We start from the raw sequence: 19,621 nt of genomic DNA on the forward strand, positions 1-19,621 counted from the left end.
TGAGAATAGGGTAAGCAATGGAAGTAGCAGCTAGTTGCAGAAAGTCACCAGGTAGCTGGTCTGCAGCTAGTGTGCAAGGTTTTGGTTTGGAAAGGAGATTTTTAACATAACTTGTTTGGATAGGTTTGAGATAGAGGAAGATAGAATTGTTGCTGGAGGTTTGAGGTATGGACAGAGGCGTATTATGGGTTCTGTTTAGTAGAGAGTTATTGAGTTAATAAAATGGGAATTAAATTGAGTGGCTATGCAATCATTTGGATGGCACAGTGGTGCAGCGGTAGCATTGTTGCATCACAGCAAGAGGTTCTCTGGTTCAATTCTTGGCTGGGGTGCTTTCTTTGTGGAGTCTGCATGTCCTCCTTTGCATTCATGTGGGTTTCCTCTGGGTGCTCCTGTTTTCTCCCACATTTCAAAGACATGCTTCTGGAGTGTTTCTCCCTGGGCCTCCGCTGAAAATTAGCTTCATTCCAAGTATTCATGTCTAGGCATGCTACTGATTATTCATGTCTAGGCGAGCTACTGAAACTTCTGACTTAGGGATATCAGGTGGAGTAGACTTAAGTTGTGCCAATTTAAGATGGTCTTTAAACAAAATGGCAATCCCACCACCATGTCTAGATATTCTATCAGTTCTAAGGATGCTGTAACCACTGGGAAGAAATTATTTTTTGTTTTGCAATCTAATTTTTATTAGCATTTTTTTTAAACACAAAAAAAACAAAATCATAATTCACACAATACAAATAGGTTCAAAACAGATAAATGAAAAAATCTTCATACAATCCTACTTAAGAACAAATACATTCAGTACTGATGTAACAAAAAGAAATATTTAGCTTCTTTAATCAAGTGAATAGGATACTAGCTGATTACAAACACAAAAAGAAAGTGTAGAAAGGCTTTGCTGAGAGGTATTTGTTTGTACAGGAGTGTGAAGATATATCAGTATTCCTAAATCCTATTTGATTTAGCTATATACAATATATATAAGCGACTGTCACTAAGTGGGAGGGAATTAGTATAAAGAAACTAGAATGTAATGCCTGCACAAATATAAGAAAAAGATAACATAAAGGGTCGCAATAATTATAATTCTACAAAGGTTCTGCTGGAGAAAGTTAATGAGGGGAAGAGGTATTTACAGATAGCAGGAGGAGAAATGGAGAACAACCTAAGTAGGATAATGATTTAGAACATCCAGAAGGTTATTCCAATATTTCTGAAAGTAACTTAGCTTCTTTTTGCTTGTAGTTTTTAGTTTACTTGCCAAAACATGTTTAACAGCCATCAATTGAAAATCCTTCCAGGACATTTTGGCACTGTCTAGCCAGTTAAGGGTAATGTAAGTTTTGAGTAACGCACTTAGTGTCACTATGATATGTTTAGTTTCTGATTTAAATTAACCTGGATAGATATTTAATAGCGCCATTTCCCAGGAAAGGGTTGACTTCATGTAACCCATTTTCTCCAGTCGTGCTCTTAAGGAGCACCAGAGTTTATACACGTTTTTACAGGACAAAAAATGTGGAGTATGTCTGCAACAGAATTAGAGCAAGTTGGACAAAAAGGCGAGCTGTTTGGGTTAATTTTATTTAGGAATGATGGAGTGTGATATGCGTTATTGTTTATCATGAACTGGGTATAAATTAGTTTTTTGAAAGGGGTTAGCTTTATTGTAGCATCAATCAGATCGAGTTTTTGGCTAAGTGTAATTTCCTTATTTTTTCCATCCCAATATTTAGAAAATAGTAACTTGTCATGGTATTTTATTTTTAATACTAGACTATAGACTTTGGAAAGCATTTCAGACCTTGATAGAAGTTGGGTTATTAGAGACTGATAAAGATGGTACTCTGTGGGGGTAACTGACCTTGTGTCAGTGATCAAAGAAAATGGGTAAAACATTTGTTTGATTATTATATAGTATGTCTTGTTCACTGCCAAAGAGGACATGATTTCATTAAATGATAAGTCTTTAAGTGAGTAGAAGTCCCAAACTGTACAGTTCTTAGTGAGAGGGTAAGTATCAAGATTTAACATGCTGTTACCCAATTTAAGATTTGGATTAAGATGAATTGGCTGGGCCATTGTTAGGGAGTATCGTAAGCCAAGGGAAGTTATCACTGATTGGAACCTATTTATATTTTTTATTAATATAGGGTGAATTTTATGCTCTTTAAGAGTTTTATTGTTCAGAAAGAGAATTGCTCTAGGATTGATATTAGAAGCTTTTATATGGGCATTGTACAATTTTGTCCATAAGGGATTCCAGTCCTTGTTTGATTGTTGGAAGTTAGCAATGTGTATAATACGACTGGCATTAATTATTTGGTAATATGACAGAAAGTCCAAAAGAGCCAATCCTCCTCTATCTTTGGAAAGTGTAAGATTATTGTAGCTGATTCTAACATTTTAGGGTGCCAAATAAACTTTCCTAGTGTAACTTTTATTTTTGAAAAAAAAAGTGTTCGGTGTGTTTTGATTAAGAGCGAAAAAGTGGAAAAGAAGTTTGGGGAGGATATTCATTTTTATAATAGCTACTTTTGAGAGAAAATAAAGATTTAAACTCTTCCATGTTGTGAGATCTTCATTGATTTTAGTCCAAGTTTTGTACAAATTACACTTTATTAGCTCTTGTTGGGGGTGAGTGAAGGTTATACCCAAATATTTTAAGGAATAGTTAACTTTGATTGATATTTCTGGAATGAAAAATTCTTTATGTCCGAGGGGGTTTAGCGGAAAGATTATTGATTTGTTTGGGTTAATGGCATAATTTGAGATTTGCAAAAATTGGTCTATAGAGTTTAAAATTTTTTCAAGTTCCGTTGAGGGAAGCTCTAAATAGATGTTTAAATCGTCTACAAAGGCAGTGTATTTCAATTGTATTTTATACAGGTAAATTGAATGGTGAAATGTTTTCTGACTTAAGTTTAACAATAGAACTTCAAGATAAATATTAAAAAGGTTGGGTGAGAGCGGACAACCCTGTCTTGTTCCATTTATAATCTGGATTGGCATGGAGTTTTTTTTTGTTTATATTTAGGGAAGTGGAAGCCTTAGTATAGAGGGTTTTAACCATTTTAATAAATTTGTCAGGGATGGAGAAGTTTCAGGGTTTTAAAGAGGAACTTTAAGTTTACCCGGTCAAAAGCTTTTTGGGCATCAACAGAAAGAGCATATTTGGGGGATTTGTCGAGATTTGTTATATATGTTATGGCTTCAATGGTTAGAGTGTTGTCCCAAACATGCCTATTGTTCATGTGAAATAATATGTGGTAATATGCTTTTTAGTCTATTTGCTAAGACAGAAGATAAAATCTTTATGTCGATATTAATTAAGGCAATTGGACGGTAGTCATTTGTGCTAGTAATGTTGTCATTAGATTTAGGTATGAGCATGGTCTTAGAATTATTAAGATATAAATCCGAGATGCCAAATTGAATAATGTAATTATAAATTTTAAGCAGAATGGAAGCAAGAATTTGCTTGAAGGACTTGTAAAACTCTGACACATAACCATCTGGACCTGGGGCTTTCTCTAGCTTCAGTTTGCTTATGGCCATCAAAATTTCATCTCTGGTTATAGGCGCCTTAAGTAAATTAGAGTGATTTTTACTTATTTTAGGAAAGTGTAACTCATTTAGAAAGAGTCTTGAAGACCTGGTGATTCAAGTATTTGGGGGCCATAAATTTTCTCATATACTTGTAGATTATGTGATTAATTTTAGTAGGCAGGGGTCTGATATTTATAATCCTAGCGAGAATTTTTGAAGGCATTTGCGCCCATTCAACATACTTATGGATAAGTCTAGATTCCATAAGTGAGTATTGATTGAGGTGTAGTTCGTGAAGTTGCTTTTGAATGTTGGATATTCATTCCTCAATGTCGGGAGAGAACTTAGTTTGAAGTTCTAATTCTAGATTGTTTAGTTCTGTTTCTAGCACCAAAGTATGGGAAGTAGATTGTTTTTTAATTAGGGAAGCTTTTTGAATAAGGGTACCCCTTAAAGTAAATTTGGCAGCCACCCATTGAAGATCTATGGGCATATCAGACATATCAAAAGAGGTAAATGTCTGGGACAGGAATTCTTGCATTTCTGTATGGATAATCATGTTGTTCAAGAGATTTGGATTAAGGGACCAATTTATAGGGATGGAGTTCAAATGGTTATGTTTACAAGTATTTAAATGAAGATTAATTTTTGCATGATCAGAAATAGTTCTGGGGTCACTACTATATATTATATCATAGGAGGCAAAAAATGTTGATATTAAGAAGAAGTCTATCCTGGGCCAGGATTTGTGGAAGGCAGAGAAGAATGTGTAGTTACTAATGTTAGGGACATTCCTAAAAAGTTCAAAAGGATCAAACAAGTTATAGACTTCCAACATATCTCTTGTAGTATTAGTAGTACTTAAAGGTTGTTTATTGGTTTTACAGGTTTTGTCTAAATCAGGTCTAATTGTAGTATTCCAATCCCCCCAGGATCAGTAGATGATTGTTAAATTTTTCAACGAGTGAGATGATTTCATAAAGGAACAGGGACCGTGGACATTTACTATAAGTATTTCTTTTTTACAGGACAGTATAGAACAGGTTAGATAGCACCATCTCCCATTTGGGTCCCAACCAGAAGTTATAATTGATCCTTTGAAAGATTTTTTAACTATTATTGCTACCCCCCTAGATATCGTGCTATCCCCAGCCATTACAATTTGTTTTATCCATTTCTTTTTAGCATCGTTTGACCATTGAGCTGTAGTCATGTGCATTTCCTGGATAAGAGTAATATCAAATGAAGATTTCTGGATTAGATGTAAAACTAAATTCCTTTTTTTATTATTTTGCAACCCCTTTATATTCCATGAGTCTATCAACAGCATTTATCCAAGTAACTAGTAAGAAAAGGGTTTGGTATTTTTACTATTTAAAGTGAAGAGAGTTAACAGGCATATGTGTTGTAACTTAAGAATAACTAGGCAAATAGAATTAAGGTAAAAAGAATTGTTTCCCTTAAATGAAAAATGAATAGAAGAAAAGTAGAGAAAAGTGACAGTCGCCTCTCTTAGATCACTACCCGTGCTTAACCACATTCTACAAATATCTGAAAGAGAAAGGAAGAAGACACTATTTACATATTTAACTACTTTACAAACATTTCCTAACATTCCAAAATCCAACTTACTACACACTCACGTGCTTCCTGCTCTAATGTAACAGTATACAAAAAAAAACAGAACTTTTTAACATTTAGTAAACATCAGCAAATATTGTTTGATACTAACAGATAGGGTTTTAACTTAACAATATAATACATCTTGTTCATACTTATCCTCATATGACCATACAGCAAAGTCACCCTATATTATCTATCCTGTATGACTCAAAGATGCCTTTATAAGGAATTAACCTCTAAATTAGGGAATTAATAGCGCCTCTTACTGGTAAGACATATTTGAGGCTCCCTTTCACTTATCCTTATCAAGTGGGGTTTTAGACTCTTACTTCCTAAAGTGTACGAAGATGCCTGTTGCCCAGCAAGGTCTTGTAGTTGGACCCAACCAGATATTATATGACCAAATTTGACTACTTTGAATAATAAACTATGGAAAGATAAACAACCAATGGTGCTATTCCTCTTTCTGGGCTGCCATAGTGGTGCAGCAGTTAGCGTTGCAGCCTCACAGCAAAAGGTTCTCCAGTTCGATTCTCATCTGTGGTGCCTTCTGTGCAGAGTCTGCATGTCCTCCCTGTGGTCGTGTGGGTTTCCTATGAGTGCTCCAGTTTCCTCCCACATACCAAAGACATGCAGTAGGTGGATTGGACACTCTAAATTGGCCCTAGGTGTGTGTGCATGTGTGCGCCTTCTGTGGAAGTTTGGGTGCCGGGCTGGCAACTTGACACTGTAAAACTCCAATGCCAATCATGAGCGGACAGATGATCCACTGTGGCGACCCCTAACCGGGAAAAGCTGAAAGAAGAAGATGAAGAAGAAGGTGCTATTCCTCTTTCTGCCTAAATGAAATAGAAATATTATTATATAGAATGTAGATTAGGCCGTTTAAAAGTGTCTACTAAACTTTATATTGCTCCAAAGGCCAGAATATCCATATATGCAAAAACCAGAGACATATATATGAACACAGATAGTCAAAATCCGACATGTATATGAAGTGATTTGTTAAAATAATAATCCTGAAACAATAATAGTTTACCATATAACAGGTATAGGGTGATGACAAGAAATAAAACATTTGTCTATTTATAAACTCTAAGTCAAGCGACTACAGATGAGTGTAATGCATCAGTAATACTGCAAAAGAGTATTGATTAAAGACAGGAATAACCTGCTCGTTACACTATAGGTACGAACGTCACATAGTGTCCCTTACCCCTGTCATTTTGTTTTCGCAACCAAATATAACTCATATAACTCAACCCAACTCTCTGAGAATGCATGTAAAGTTTTTCTGATTCCCTATAACAATTAACAAGATGAAGAGATGTTGTTAACTATTCAGCATAAAGGGCTAGAAAATCATGTTATCTGTTACTGATACAGTCCTGATCTGTACTCAAGTAACAATGATAAAAGTAAATTTGTAATACCACACCCATACTGTCACACACACACACACACACACACACACACACACACACACACACACACACACACACACACACACACACATGCACACACGCACACATGCACACACACACACACGCACACACACACACACACACACACACACACACACACACACACACACATATACAGACAACTACACACACACACACACACACACACACACACACACACACACATATACAGACAACTACACACAGACACACACACACACATACATATACACACACACACACACACACACACACACACACACACACACATATACAGACAACTACACACACACACATATACAGACAACTACGCACACACACACACACACACACACATATACAGACAACTACACACACACACACACACACACACACACACACACACACACACACACACACACACACACACACACACACACACACACATACTGTCACACACACACACGCACACACACACACACAAACACACACACACACATACAGACAACACACACACGTGTACACACACACACACGTGTACACACACACACACACACACGTGTACACACACACACACACACACACACACATACACACAAACACACACACACACACACACACACACACACACATACAGACAACTACACACGCACAGTTTCCCAAAATAACCCACAAGATAGATCGCTGTATACAATTTTTAGTCCAGTGTGTTAATAATAGAGACAGAAGTGCATTACTTTGATTATACACCATTGAAAGGGACCAAACCCAGAAGGACTTTGGGGATTAAGATCATGAATGTAAGTTGTATACGTGTGCTTAACTCTGTTAACTAAAGCATACAAGTATTCCCCAAGTATAGGTTCTACAGTAATTCTAATACATTAAATTGGGAAACCGTAATGCTTAAAATGATCGGCAGTGGTGTGTTAAAACCTAGTAACAATTTCACAGGGTACATGGTATTTATGAATATTACAGCTATTTATTCCCTTTGTCTGTTTTGTGTGTGTGTGTGCACGCAGGCATGCGCACACATGCATCATCTGTATAATTCTCTGTGACATACAGTAACCGTAGTTAGCATAGCGTTACATTTATTTTAAATTTTTCACAAATTATCCCTATATACAGAGTCTTACCTATGCATTTTTTCAAACTATTTAGACCATAATATGTGTCTCGTGCTCTGTTTTGAAAACCACTGTCTTGGGTCTCATGTCTAAAGACTTTCCAACTAAAGAAACTAAGCAGAACAGCAAAATGCTTCAAATATAGTGCATAGGTTGTAAATATACCTTATTGCACCTTGTTGTCCCAAATGTAAGATGAAATTCTAGACTTGATATGTAAAGATTTCTACCACTATATTATGTCATTTGGGCTCCCTTTCTCAGATAAACGCTGCACTATTAACCATAGACCATAGGTAGAGAACAGAACAGACCATACGAAGTTGTAACAACAAGTCTCTTCATCCTCTGCAGGGAGTCAGATTTACTTCTTGCCATAAGTTTGAAAACCAACCATTTTGTGCTTTATAAAAACAAACATTTAAAGACTGATTATAAAAGAGTAGTAGGCTATCTCCTTATGAATCTGTGTTGAACAATTTTTGATAGTGAAACATTTCAGTCATGCTTTGTAACAGAGATCCATAGTATTGTCAAAACTTTAAACTGTTATTCAAATAGAATCTAAATGTTTTTTTTTTCTAAATTCTGACCTATTAGCTAATACATAGCTTAACAGCAATCTTACTGAACATTTTAAAATAACAGTTGCCTGACATATTTATCAAATAAAAGCCACAGGTAATATAGCCTTAAAAAAAAAAGAAAAGAAAATTGCAGATACTACCACAAACCATGAATTTGTTAACATGACAATCAAACACAAATTATGTTATATACACTATTGCATCTTCAATGTTCACCATTATTTTCAAAAAACGGACCATTTCTTTATTTAATACAAAATACGGTATTAACTTGTCACTAATCGTCTTGCAAACTTCTCCAAACTTTCTTTAATGTGTAAATATTCATTCTAACCTTTCCGATCTTCGGTAAAGTCTCTTGTGAGGTATTTGTAGCTGTCTGTAGCCTTCTTTATCTCCACGTGTATTTAGTTGAATTTCTTTTCTTTTTTTTTTTACCAGGACTCGGTTGTTCCTGCTTCTCGGTTCATTGCAGAAAAGTGGAGGTCTCGATTTAGTGGTGGCGCACATTGTTTCTCGTGAAACCTGAGCATTTGAAGAAGGAAAGTGATTCCAGTGGGACCAGACAACCTGCTGCAAACAGAGGCCACGAGGGACCTTTAGAACACCCAGAAATCTTGGCCTACTTTACGAATGTCGAGATGAGAGCCTGGAAATGGCCTCATGACACGGAACTCATTTAAAGGTAAGAAAAAGCTGTTTTGATGAGATTAAACAAGCGATCTGTTGGAATAAGAGCATAACCACTGGGAAGAAATTCTTAAAATTTAATATGAGGCTTAAGCCATGTTTCAGTAATAACAGCTATATCAGGGGAGTAAAGGGAAACAGCAGCAGGAAATTAATGAACTTTGTTTATTAAGCTTCTGAGGTTGACATTAATGATAAAAAGGTCAGAGTTACTTGTCTTCAGTGGCAGATAGGAGTTAGGTGTGGAGTTAGGGGAGGTATCAGAATGTGGATTGGGGGATAGATAATGTGGTGAGGGTTGGGCCTGGATTATGATGGAAGTCACTCTGGGGTAAGGGGAAAGTAGGGTAAGACATCTTGTCTACTTCACTTCACCAAAATCCCATTTCACTGAGACTAAATCACCTAAAGTTGATTTGACTGAATTGTAAGCTGTAGTCTTGATGTGGCAGTGTGTAGAGTACTGTGAGGCAAGTAAAGGGGATATGCCCTCATCCCCACTGTTGTACAACCTGGAGTTAGTATATCTAGTTAGAGGGGGTGTGGGGGCTGTATCCCCCCAATAAGTTTAGTTTCATGTTGTCTGGTTTCTGTTAACAGGATAAATAAGTAGTTTTTAAGTTGTGGAAGGAGGTAGGCTTTAATTTTGTGAGTTTGTTTGTCTTCGGTTTGCTATGTAGTCTTGTGAAATGTAGCTTTGCAAGCTTTCAGTGAAATGATGCTTTCAGTGAAATGAACTTTAGGTGATTTGGTCTCAGTGAAATGGGTTTCAGTGAAATGGGATTTTGGTAAAGTGAAGTAGACTCATACATATATATATATATATATATATATATATATATATATATATATATATATATATATACATATAGTGTAGTAGCAGAGCTGTGGGTTTGAAAATATCTAAGAGAGAACAGTAGAGATGGGGAGGTGAAGAAAAGGCATAGGGAGATGTGAACAGTGGGTTTGTCATTATGCAAGTCCTCAATTACTGGCAAGGTAGGGGGAGGGTTGTTTGTGAGAAGGTATGACTGGAAGGATGTGATATAAAGGGCTAGGAGTAACTGGGATAGAAGGATAGGGAGAGAGAGATGATAGGTTTTATTAGAGGCATAGTAAAGAAGGTAGAGTGTAGTTAAGGTCAGGGGTGATAGTCATATTGTAGATAAAGTAAAGAAAATCTTATCTAGAAGAGTCAAAAAGGAGACTTGATGAGATAATGGATGAAGTGATAAAAATTGTAGGTGATGTGCTGATTGGAGGATAGGGAGAAGGGGAGGAGCCTTTCTAGGAATAAAGGAAATCAATCCTGGGATGGGTGGGAATGGAAGTAGGATAGTGCAGCGGAGTGAGCCCAAGCACAGTGAGGGTGAACAGAGTGGGCAGTACCTGGGGACAGCACCTGGAGCTAGCAAAACAATAGCAGAAATGAGCGTGCAGAATAAAAACTATCAGTATCAGTGTAGACACTAAGCAGGTAAGTCAGGAATAGGGAAAAATTGTATAGGATGGCTTTACAATAAAGATGAATTAAAGAAAGTACGTGCACTAGCTTTTGAAAGTCAAATAAGAATTGTGTGCACTAGTCTGTGAAAGTCCAAGGGAAAGCCTGGTAGTAAGATAGAGGGTCAAAAGTATCCTTTCATTAGGGGAATTATAAGCCCTGGGTCCAAATACGCTTCTGAGGAACAGGGTCGCCAAACTACAAGAAGTATTGAAGGGAGTCACTGGAGGGAAGTCTGTTAGCCTGAAGGACTGGGGGGGACTATGAGAGGGTCATATGCAGCTGTTGCCCCTGGCGTAGTGAGCGCTAGGATTCTATATTCAGCTATTTTGTCAGTATTTGTAAAGTACAAAGTAGCTTATAAGTGTAAAAGTTTAGGAGCATGTTCACCATGAAAGAGCCACCCATATTCACTTGTAAAGTAAAGTAGTGTCCTGCCAATGTTATAATACAAGCCGTTGCAGTACGAGCCACTGGAAGGCTGTCCAGGAGAGCACTTTCCCTTTTGGGGGGAGGAGCGGCGATTGTATGATGTCACTGTTTTTTTCTTACAATGAACGTTAATCTTCACTGTCTCATTAATGTGAATGGGGACATTTTCATCTCTTTTCACTGTATCACCAAGGTGGAAGAAGAATACATTTTCACATCCACTCCTACCTACTGTGGCATTCTTTTTAGCAGTGAAAAGTTTTATTTTAACTGAAGTTTTAACTGCTAAGCAAACTCATACCTCAGAATGATGAAAACAACAAAATGAAATTATGTGGCTTTCCTTACCATGCAGTATAACATTTTGTGACAAAGCTGACATTATTATGATAGATTTTTATTTAGTGTGTAAGTAAATATAAAATGTCACTTAGTGTTACTTAGTGTAGGTAATGACAAAAAATATAAAAAAATGTTAATTTTCTGTGCAGACTGAGATGAAACTTTTAACAACATTTTAACTGGCCGTTAATATGACCAATGATTGCATGGGCTAACTATCACCTTTATTAGCATTTTGCAAACAAGTATATATTCACTAGAAATCCAGACAGGTTACTGCATGGTCAGTGCTCTTTAGTAGTAGATGACAAATTATAAGCATTCCAAAGTTACTTAAGTTAGGCCTCAGTGTATGCGTTAGAAATAACTTATGTACAGGGACAGCTATGTCCACTGTACTATGTCCTGCCCTCTGTTCAAGTAGGCCACAGTGTGCACACTAGAAATAACTTATGTACAGGGGCCGCTATGTCCACTGTACTATGTCCTGCCCTCTGTTAAAGTAGGCCACAGTGTGCACACTAGAAATAACTTATGTACAGGGGTAGCTATGTCCTCTGAACTATGTCCTGCCCTCTGTTCAAGTAGGTCACAGTGTCTGTACCAGAAATAACTTATGTACAGGGGCCGCTATGTCCACTGTACTATGTCCTGCCCTCTGTTAAAGTAGGCCACAGTGTGCACACTAGAAATAACTTATGTACAGGGGTAGCTATGTCCTCTGCACTATATTTTGCCATCTGCCCAAGTAGGTAACAGTGAGTGCACTAGAAATAACTTAAGTACAGTGGCTGCTATGTCCTCTGTACTACATCCTGCCCTATGTTCAATTATTGCACAGTGTGCACACTAGAAATAACTTATGTACAGTGGTAGCTATATCATCTGTACTATGTCCTGCCCTCTGTTCAAGTAGGTCACAGTGTGTGCACTGCAAATAACTTACATACAGCGGTCGCTATGTCCTCTGTACTATGTCCTGCCCTCTGTTCAGGTAGGTGACAGTGTGTGCATTACAAATAACTTATGTAGAGTAGTTGCTATGTTCTCTGTACTTTGTCCTGCCCACACTTCAAGTAGGTCACAGTGTGTGCACTACAATTACTTTATGGACAGGGGTCACTATGTCCTCCCTACTATGTCCTGCCCTCTGCTGAAGAAGGTCAACGTGTATCCGCTAAAAATAACGTATGTACAGGGGTTGCTATGTTCTCTGTGCTATGTCTGTATGAACAGGGGTTGCTATGTTCTCTGTACTATGTCCTGCTTCTGTTCAAGTAGGTCACAGTGTGTGCACTACAAATAACTTATATACAGGGTCACTATGTCTTCTGTATTATGCCCTGCCCTCTGTTGAAGTAGGTCACAGTGTGTGCACTAGAAATAACTTATGTGCAGGGGTCGCTATGTCCTCTGTACTATGTCATGCCCTCTGTTCAAGTAGATTACAGTGGGTGCACTACAAATAACTTATGTACAGGGGTTGCTAATTCCTCTGTGTTATGTCCTGCCCTCTGTTCAAGGGAGCCACAGTGTGTGCACTAGAAATAACTTATGTCTGTGGGTCGTAATGTCCTCTGTACTGCCTCCTGTGCTATGTTCAAGTAGGTCCCAATGTGCACACTAGAAATAACGTATGTACAGTGGTAGCTATAACCTCTGTAATATGTCCTGCCCTCTGTTCAAACATTTCACAGTGTGTGCACTACAAACAACTTATGAACACCAGTTGCTATTATATCCTGCCCTCTCTTCAAAAAGGTCATAGTCTGTGCACTAGAAATAACTTATGTACAGGGGTCTCTATGTGCTCTGTATTATGCCGTGCCATCTGTTCAAGTACGGCACCATTCTGCACTACAAATAACTTATGTACAGGGGTCACTATGTCCTCTCTACTATATCCTGCCACCCCCCCAAGTAGGTTACAGTGAGTGCACTAGAAATAACTTAAGTACAGGGGTCGCAATGTCCTCTGTACTATGTCCTGCCCTATGTCCAAGTAGGTCACAGTGTGTGCACTAGAAATAACTTATATACAGTGGTAGGTATGTCATCTGTAATATGTCCTGCCCTCTGTTCAAGCAGGTCACAGTGTGTCCACTACAAATAACCTAGGAACTGCATTCGCTATGTCCATGGTACTATGTCCTGCCCTCTTTTCAAGTAGGTCACTGTCTATGCACTACAAATAACTTATGTACAGGGGTCGGTATATCCTCTGTATTATGTCCTGCCCTCTGTTGAAGTAAGTCACTGTGTTTGTACTACAAATAACCAACGTACAGGGATCACTATGTTCTCTATACTATGTGTTACCCTATGTTCAAGTAGGTCACAGTATGTGCTACAAATAACTTATGTACAGGGGTCACTATGTCCTCTGTACTATGTCCTATCCTCTGTTCAAGTCGATCACAATATGTGCACTACAAATAAGTTATGTACAGGGGTCACCATGTCATCTGTACTATGTCCTTCCCTCTGTTAAATTAGGTCGCAGTGTGTGCACTGCAAATAACTTATGTACAGGGTTCGCTATGTCCTCTGTACTATGTCCTGCCCTCTGTTCAAGTATGTGACAGTGTGTTCACTACAAATAACCTATGTACAGGTGTTGCTATGTTCTCTGTACTTTGTCCTGCCCTCTCTTCACATAGGTCACAGTGTGTGCTCTACAATTACTTTATGTACAGGGGTCACTATGTCCTCCTTACTATGTCCTGCCCTTCGCTGAAGTAGGTCACCATGTGTCCGCTAAAAATAAAGTATGTACAGGGGTTGCTATGTTCTCTGTACTATGTCCATATGTACAGGGGTTGCTATGTTCTCTGTACTATGTCCATATGTACAGGGGTTGCTATGTTCTCAGTACTATGTCCTGCCCTCTGTTCAAGTAGGTCACAGTGTGTGTGCACTACAAATAACTTATGTACAGGGGTTGTAAATGTCCTCTGTACTATGTCCTGCCCTATTTTCAAGTAGGTCACAGTTTGCCCACTAGAACAAAGTTATGTGGAAGGGTCACTATGTCCTCTGTATTATGTCCTGTCCTCTGTTCAAGTATGTCACAATTTGCACACTTGAAATAACTTAAGTAGAGCAGTCGCTATGTTCTCTGTACTACGTCCTGCCCTATTTTCAAGTAGGTCCCTCTGTGCACACTAGAAATAACCTATGTACAGTGGTAACTATATCATCTGTAATATGTCCTGCCCTCTATTCAAACATGTCAAAATGTGTGCACTACAAACAACCTATGAACACCAGTTGCAATGTCCTTGGTACTATATCCTGCCCTCTCTTCAAGAAGGTCATAGTCTGTGCACTAGAAATAACTCAGGTACAGGGGTCTCTATGTATTATGTCCAACCATCTGTTCAAGTACAGCACCATTCTGCACTACAAATAACTTATATACAGGGGTCACTATGTTCTCTATACTTTGTTCTGTCTCCTGTTCAAATAGGTGAAAGTGTGTGCACTAGAAATAACTTATGTACAGGGGTCACTATGTCCTCTCTACTGTATCCTGCCATCTCCCCAAGTAGGTCACAGTGAGTGCACTAGAAATAACTTAACTACAGTGGTCGCTATGTCCTCTGTACTATGTCCTGTCCTCCATTCAAGTAGGTCACAGTGTCAGCACTACAAATACCTTATCTACAGGGGTCGCTATCTCCTGTACTATGTCCTGCCCTCAGTTCAAGTAGGGCACAGTGTGTACACTAGAAATAAGTATTGTGCACGGTACGCTGTGTCCCCTGTACTATATCCTGCCTCTGTTCAAGTAGGTCACAGTGTGCACACTACAAATAACTTATGTACATGGGTCTCTATGTCCACTGAACTATTCTCCCCACTGTTCAATTAAGTCACATTGTGTGCGCTACAACTAACATATATACAGAGGTTGCTATGTCCTGGTACTATGTCCTGCCCTCTGTTTAAGTACCTCACAGTTTGTGCACTAGAAATAACTTATGTACAGCTGTCGCTATGTCCTCTGTACTATGAGGGCAGGACATAGTACAGAGGAGATAGCGACCCCTGTAGATGAGGTATTTGTAGTGCTGACACTGTGACCTACTTGAACAGAGGGCAGGACATAGTACAGAGGACATAGCATCTTATAGCACTTGCCTCCACACCCATTTTCAAGAAGCATGTAAAAGCATTCCTTAATTCCCAATGGCTCTGCCCTTGTATTAACCCTGACTGACACTTTTATTGCCTCCTGTCTCACACCTGTTCTTTTGATTATAACTCCTACTATTTCTGCTGTTCTACAGTGAAAAAAAAAACATTTTTCTAAAATAATCAATGTTAGTCCCCTTATGTAATTTACTTAACAAATTCTGTCTTGTGTATATCAGTGTTATATATGTTTTCTCTCTCATTTTAACAAGACCTTTGTTTATCAATTTTCCACTTGATGTATTTTTGTTGGCTTTTTTACTAGCATTGTTTTTTACTAATTTTTTTTTACAGTTTTTACAATTCAGTTTGTGGAGCTTTTCTCCCTGGGCCTCTACTGAAAATGGACATGTATCCAGCTAGACTAGCCAGATCAACAAATGTAAAATAAATAAAAATAAAATGTCCTACCCTCTGTTCAATTAGGTCACAGTTAGTGCACTAGAAATAATTTATGTACAGGGGTCAATATATCCTCTGTACTATGTCCTACCCTTTGTTCAAGTAGGTCACAGTTTGCACACTAGAAATAACTTATGTACAAGGGTTGCTATGTCCTCTGTACTATGTCCTGCCCTCTGTTCAAGTAGGGCACAGTGTGTGCAGTAAAATAACTTATGTAGAAGAGTCACTATGTCCTCTGTGCTATGTCCTTCCTTCTGTACAATTAGGTCACAGTTTGCACACTAGAAATAACTAAAGTAGAGCGGTCGCTATGTCCTCTGTATTACGTCCTGCCCTATGTTCAAGTAGGACACACTGTGCACACTAGAAATAACTTAGGTACAGTGGTAGCTTTATACTCTGTAATGTGTCCTGCCCTCTGTTCAAACAGGTCACACTGTGTGCGCTACAAATAACGTATGTACACATGTACTATGTCCTGCCCTCTGTTCAAATAGGTCACAGTCTGTGCGCTACAAATAACGTATGTACAGGGGTTGCTATGTCCTCTGTACTATGTCATACCTTTTGTTCAAGGAGGTCACAGTACGTGCGCTTACAAATAACTTATGTACAGGGGTCGCTGTCCTCTGTACTGTGTCCTGCCCTCTGTTCATGTAGGTCACAGTGTGTGCACTACAAATAACTTATTTACAAGGGTCACTGTGTCCTGCCCTCTGTTCCAGTAGGACACAGTGTGTGCACTGCAAAAAATCTTATTTTCAGGGGTCACTATGTCCTTTGTATTATGTTCTGCCATCTGTTCAAGTAGGTCTCAGTGTGTGCACTACAAACAACTTATGTGGGGGGGGGTCACCATATTCTTTGTACTATGTCCTGCCCTCTGTGCAACTAGGGCACAGTGAGTGTACTACAAATACCTTATGTATAGGGTTGTTATGTCCTCTATATTATTTCCTGCCCTTTACTCAAGTGGGCCATACTCTTTGCACTAGAAATAACTTACATACAGAGGTTGCTATCTCCTCTGTACTATAGCCTGTCCTCCATTCAAGTAAGTCACAATGTGTGCACTAGAAATAACTTATGTACAGTTGTTGCTACCTCCTCTGTATGATTTCCTGCCCTCTGTTTAAGAAGGTCACAGTGTGTGCAATAGAAATAGCGTATGACCAATGGTCACAATCTCCTCTGTACTATCTCCAGCCCTTTGTTCAAGGAGGTCACAGTGTGTGCACTAGAACTAACTTATGTACAGCGGTTGCTATGTCCTCTGTACTATGTCCTCCCCTCTCTTCAAGTAGGGCACAGTGTGTGTACTACAAATAACTTATGTGCAGGGGTTGCTACATCCTCTGTAATATGTTCTGCCATCTGTTCAAGTAAGTCACAGCACATGCTAGAAATAATTTATGTGCAGGAGTCACTATGTCCTCTGTACTATGTGCTGCCTTCAGTTTAAGTAAGTCACAGTATGTGCACTACAAATAACGTATGTACAGGGGTTGCTGTCCTCTGTACTGTGTCCCTGCCCTTTGCTCATGTAGGTCACAGTGTGTGCACTAGAAATAATGTATTTACAAGGTTCACTATTTCCTCTTACAATGACCTGACCTCTGTTCAAGTAGGTCACAGTGTGTGCACTGCAAAAAATCTTAATTTTGGGGGTTGCTATGTCCTCTGTACTATGTCCTGCCCTCTATTCAAGTAGGTCTCAGTATGTGCACTACAAACAACTTATGTACAGGGTCGCTATGTCTTTTATACTATTTCCTTCCTTCTGCTCAAGTGGGCCATACTGTGTGCACTAGAAATAACTTACATACTGAGGTTGTTATCTCCTCTGTACTATGTCCTGCCCTCTGTGCAAGTAGGTCACAGTGTGTGCAGCACAAATAACTTATGTACATGGGTCTCTATGTCCACTGTACTATTCTCCCCACTGTTCAATTAGGTCACATTGTGTGCGCTACAACTAACATATATACAGAGGTTGCTATGTCCTCTCTACTATATCCTGCCATCTCCCCAAGTAGGTCACAGTGAGTGCACTATAAATAACTTAACTACAGTGGTCGCTATGTCCTCTGTACTATGTCCTGTCCTCCATTCAAGTAGGTCACAGTGTCAGCACTACAAATACCTTATCTACAGGGGTCGCTATCTCCTGTACTATGTCCTGCCCTCAGTTCAAGTAGGGCACAGTGTGTACACTAGAAATAAGTATTGTGCACGGTACGCTGTGTCCCCTGTACTATATCCTGCCTCTGTTCAAGTAGGTCACAGTGTGCACACTACAAATAACTTATGTACATGGGTCTCTATGTCCACTGAACTATTCTCCCCACTGTTCAATTAAGTCACATTGTGTGCGCTACAACTAACATATATACAGAGGTTGCTATGTCCTGTGTACTATGTCCTGCCCTCTGTTCAAGTACCTCACAGTTTGTGCACTAGAAATAACTTATGTACAGGTGTCACTATATCCTCTGTACTATGAGGGCAGGACATAGTACAGAGGAGATAGCGACCCCTGTAGATGAGGTATTTGTAGTGCTGACACTGTGACCTACTTGAACAGAGGGCAGGACATAGTACAGAGAACATAGCATCTTATAGCACTTGCCTCCACACCCATTTTCAAGAAGCATGTAAAAGCATTCCTTAATTCCCAATGGCTCTGCCCTTGTATTAACCCTGACTGACACTTTTATTGCCTCCTGTCTCACACCTGTTCTTTTGATTATAACTCCTACTATCTCTGCTGTTCTACAGTGAAAAAAAATGTTTCTAAAATAATCAATGTTAGTCCCCTTATGTAATTTACTTAACAAATTCTGTCTTGTGTATATCAGTGTTACATATGTTTTCTCTCTCATTTTAACAAGACCTTCGTTTATCAATTTTCCACCTGATGTATTTTTGTTGGCTTTTCTACTAGCATTGTTTTTTACTAATTTTCTTTACAATTTTTACAACTCAGTTTGTGGAGCTTTTCTCCCTGGGCCTCTACTGAAAATGGGCATGTATCCAGCTTGACTAGCCAGATCAACAAATGTAAAATAAATAAAAATAAAATAGAATGTCCTACCCTCTGTTCAAGTAGGTCACAGTTAGTGCACTAGAAATAATTTATGTACAGGGGTCAATATATCCTCTGTACTATGTCCTACCCTTTGTTCAAATAGGTCACAGTTTGCACACTAGAAATAACTTATGTACAAGGGTCGCTATGTCCTCTGTACTATGTCCTGCCCTCTGTTCAAGTAGGGCACAGTGTGTGCAGTAAAATAACTTATGTAGAAGAGTCACTATGTCCTCTGTGCTATGTCCTTCCTTCTGTACAATTAGGTCGCAGTTTGCACACTAGAAATAACTAAAGTAGAGCGGTCGCTATGTCCTCTGTATTATGTCCTGCCCTATGTTCAAGTAGGACACACTGTGCACACTAGAAATAACTTAGGTACAGTGGTAGCTTTATACTCTGTAATGTGTCCTGCCCTCTGTTCAAACAGGTCACACTGTGTGCGCTACAAATAACGTATGTACACATGTACTATGTCCTGCCCTCTGTTCAAATAGGTCACAGTCTGTGCGCTACAAATAACGTATGTACAGGGGTTGCTATGTCCTCTGTACTATGTCATACCTTTTGTTCAAGGAGGTCACAGTACGTGCGCTACAAATAACTTATGTACAGGGGTCGCT

General features: G+C 38.8%; 1 protein-coding gene across 2 annotated transcripts in view; it reads left to right on the forward strand.

Annotated features, from left to right (window-relative positions):
• Nucleotides 1-19,621, forward strand: part of LOC122791010 (beta-1,4-galactosyltransferase galt-1-like) — a 587,919-nt gene that overhangs the window by 456,381 nt on the left and 111,917 nt on the right. The window contains exon 2 of one of the 2 annotated variants that reach the window (XM_044058760.1): nt 8,782-9,025. The exons of the other annotated variant lie outside the window; for it this stretch is intronic. The gene's annotated coding sequence lies outside the window, so the exon portion shown is untranslated. The remainder of the gene's footprint in view (nt 1-8,781; nt 9,026-19,621) is intronic. 2 annotated transcript variants of the gene reach the window in all.

Source organism: Protopterus annectens, chromosome 16.part0, assembly GCF_019279795.1.
Source record: "Protopterus annectens isolate FY-2018-M chromosome 16.part0, PAN1.0, whole genome shotgun sequence".
In the NCBI taxonomy this organism is placed as follows: Eukaryota; Metazoa; Chordata; order Ceratodontiformes; family Protopteridae; genus Protopterus; species Protopterus annectens.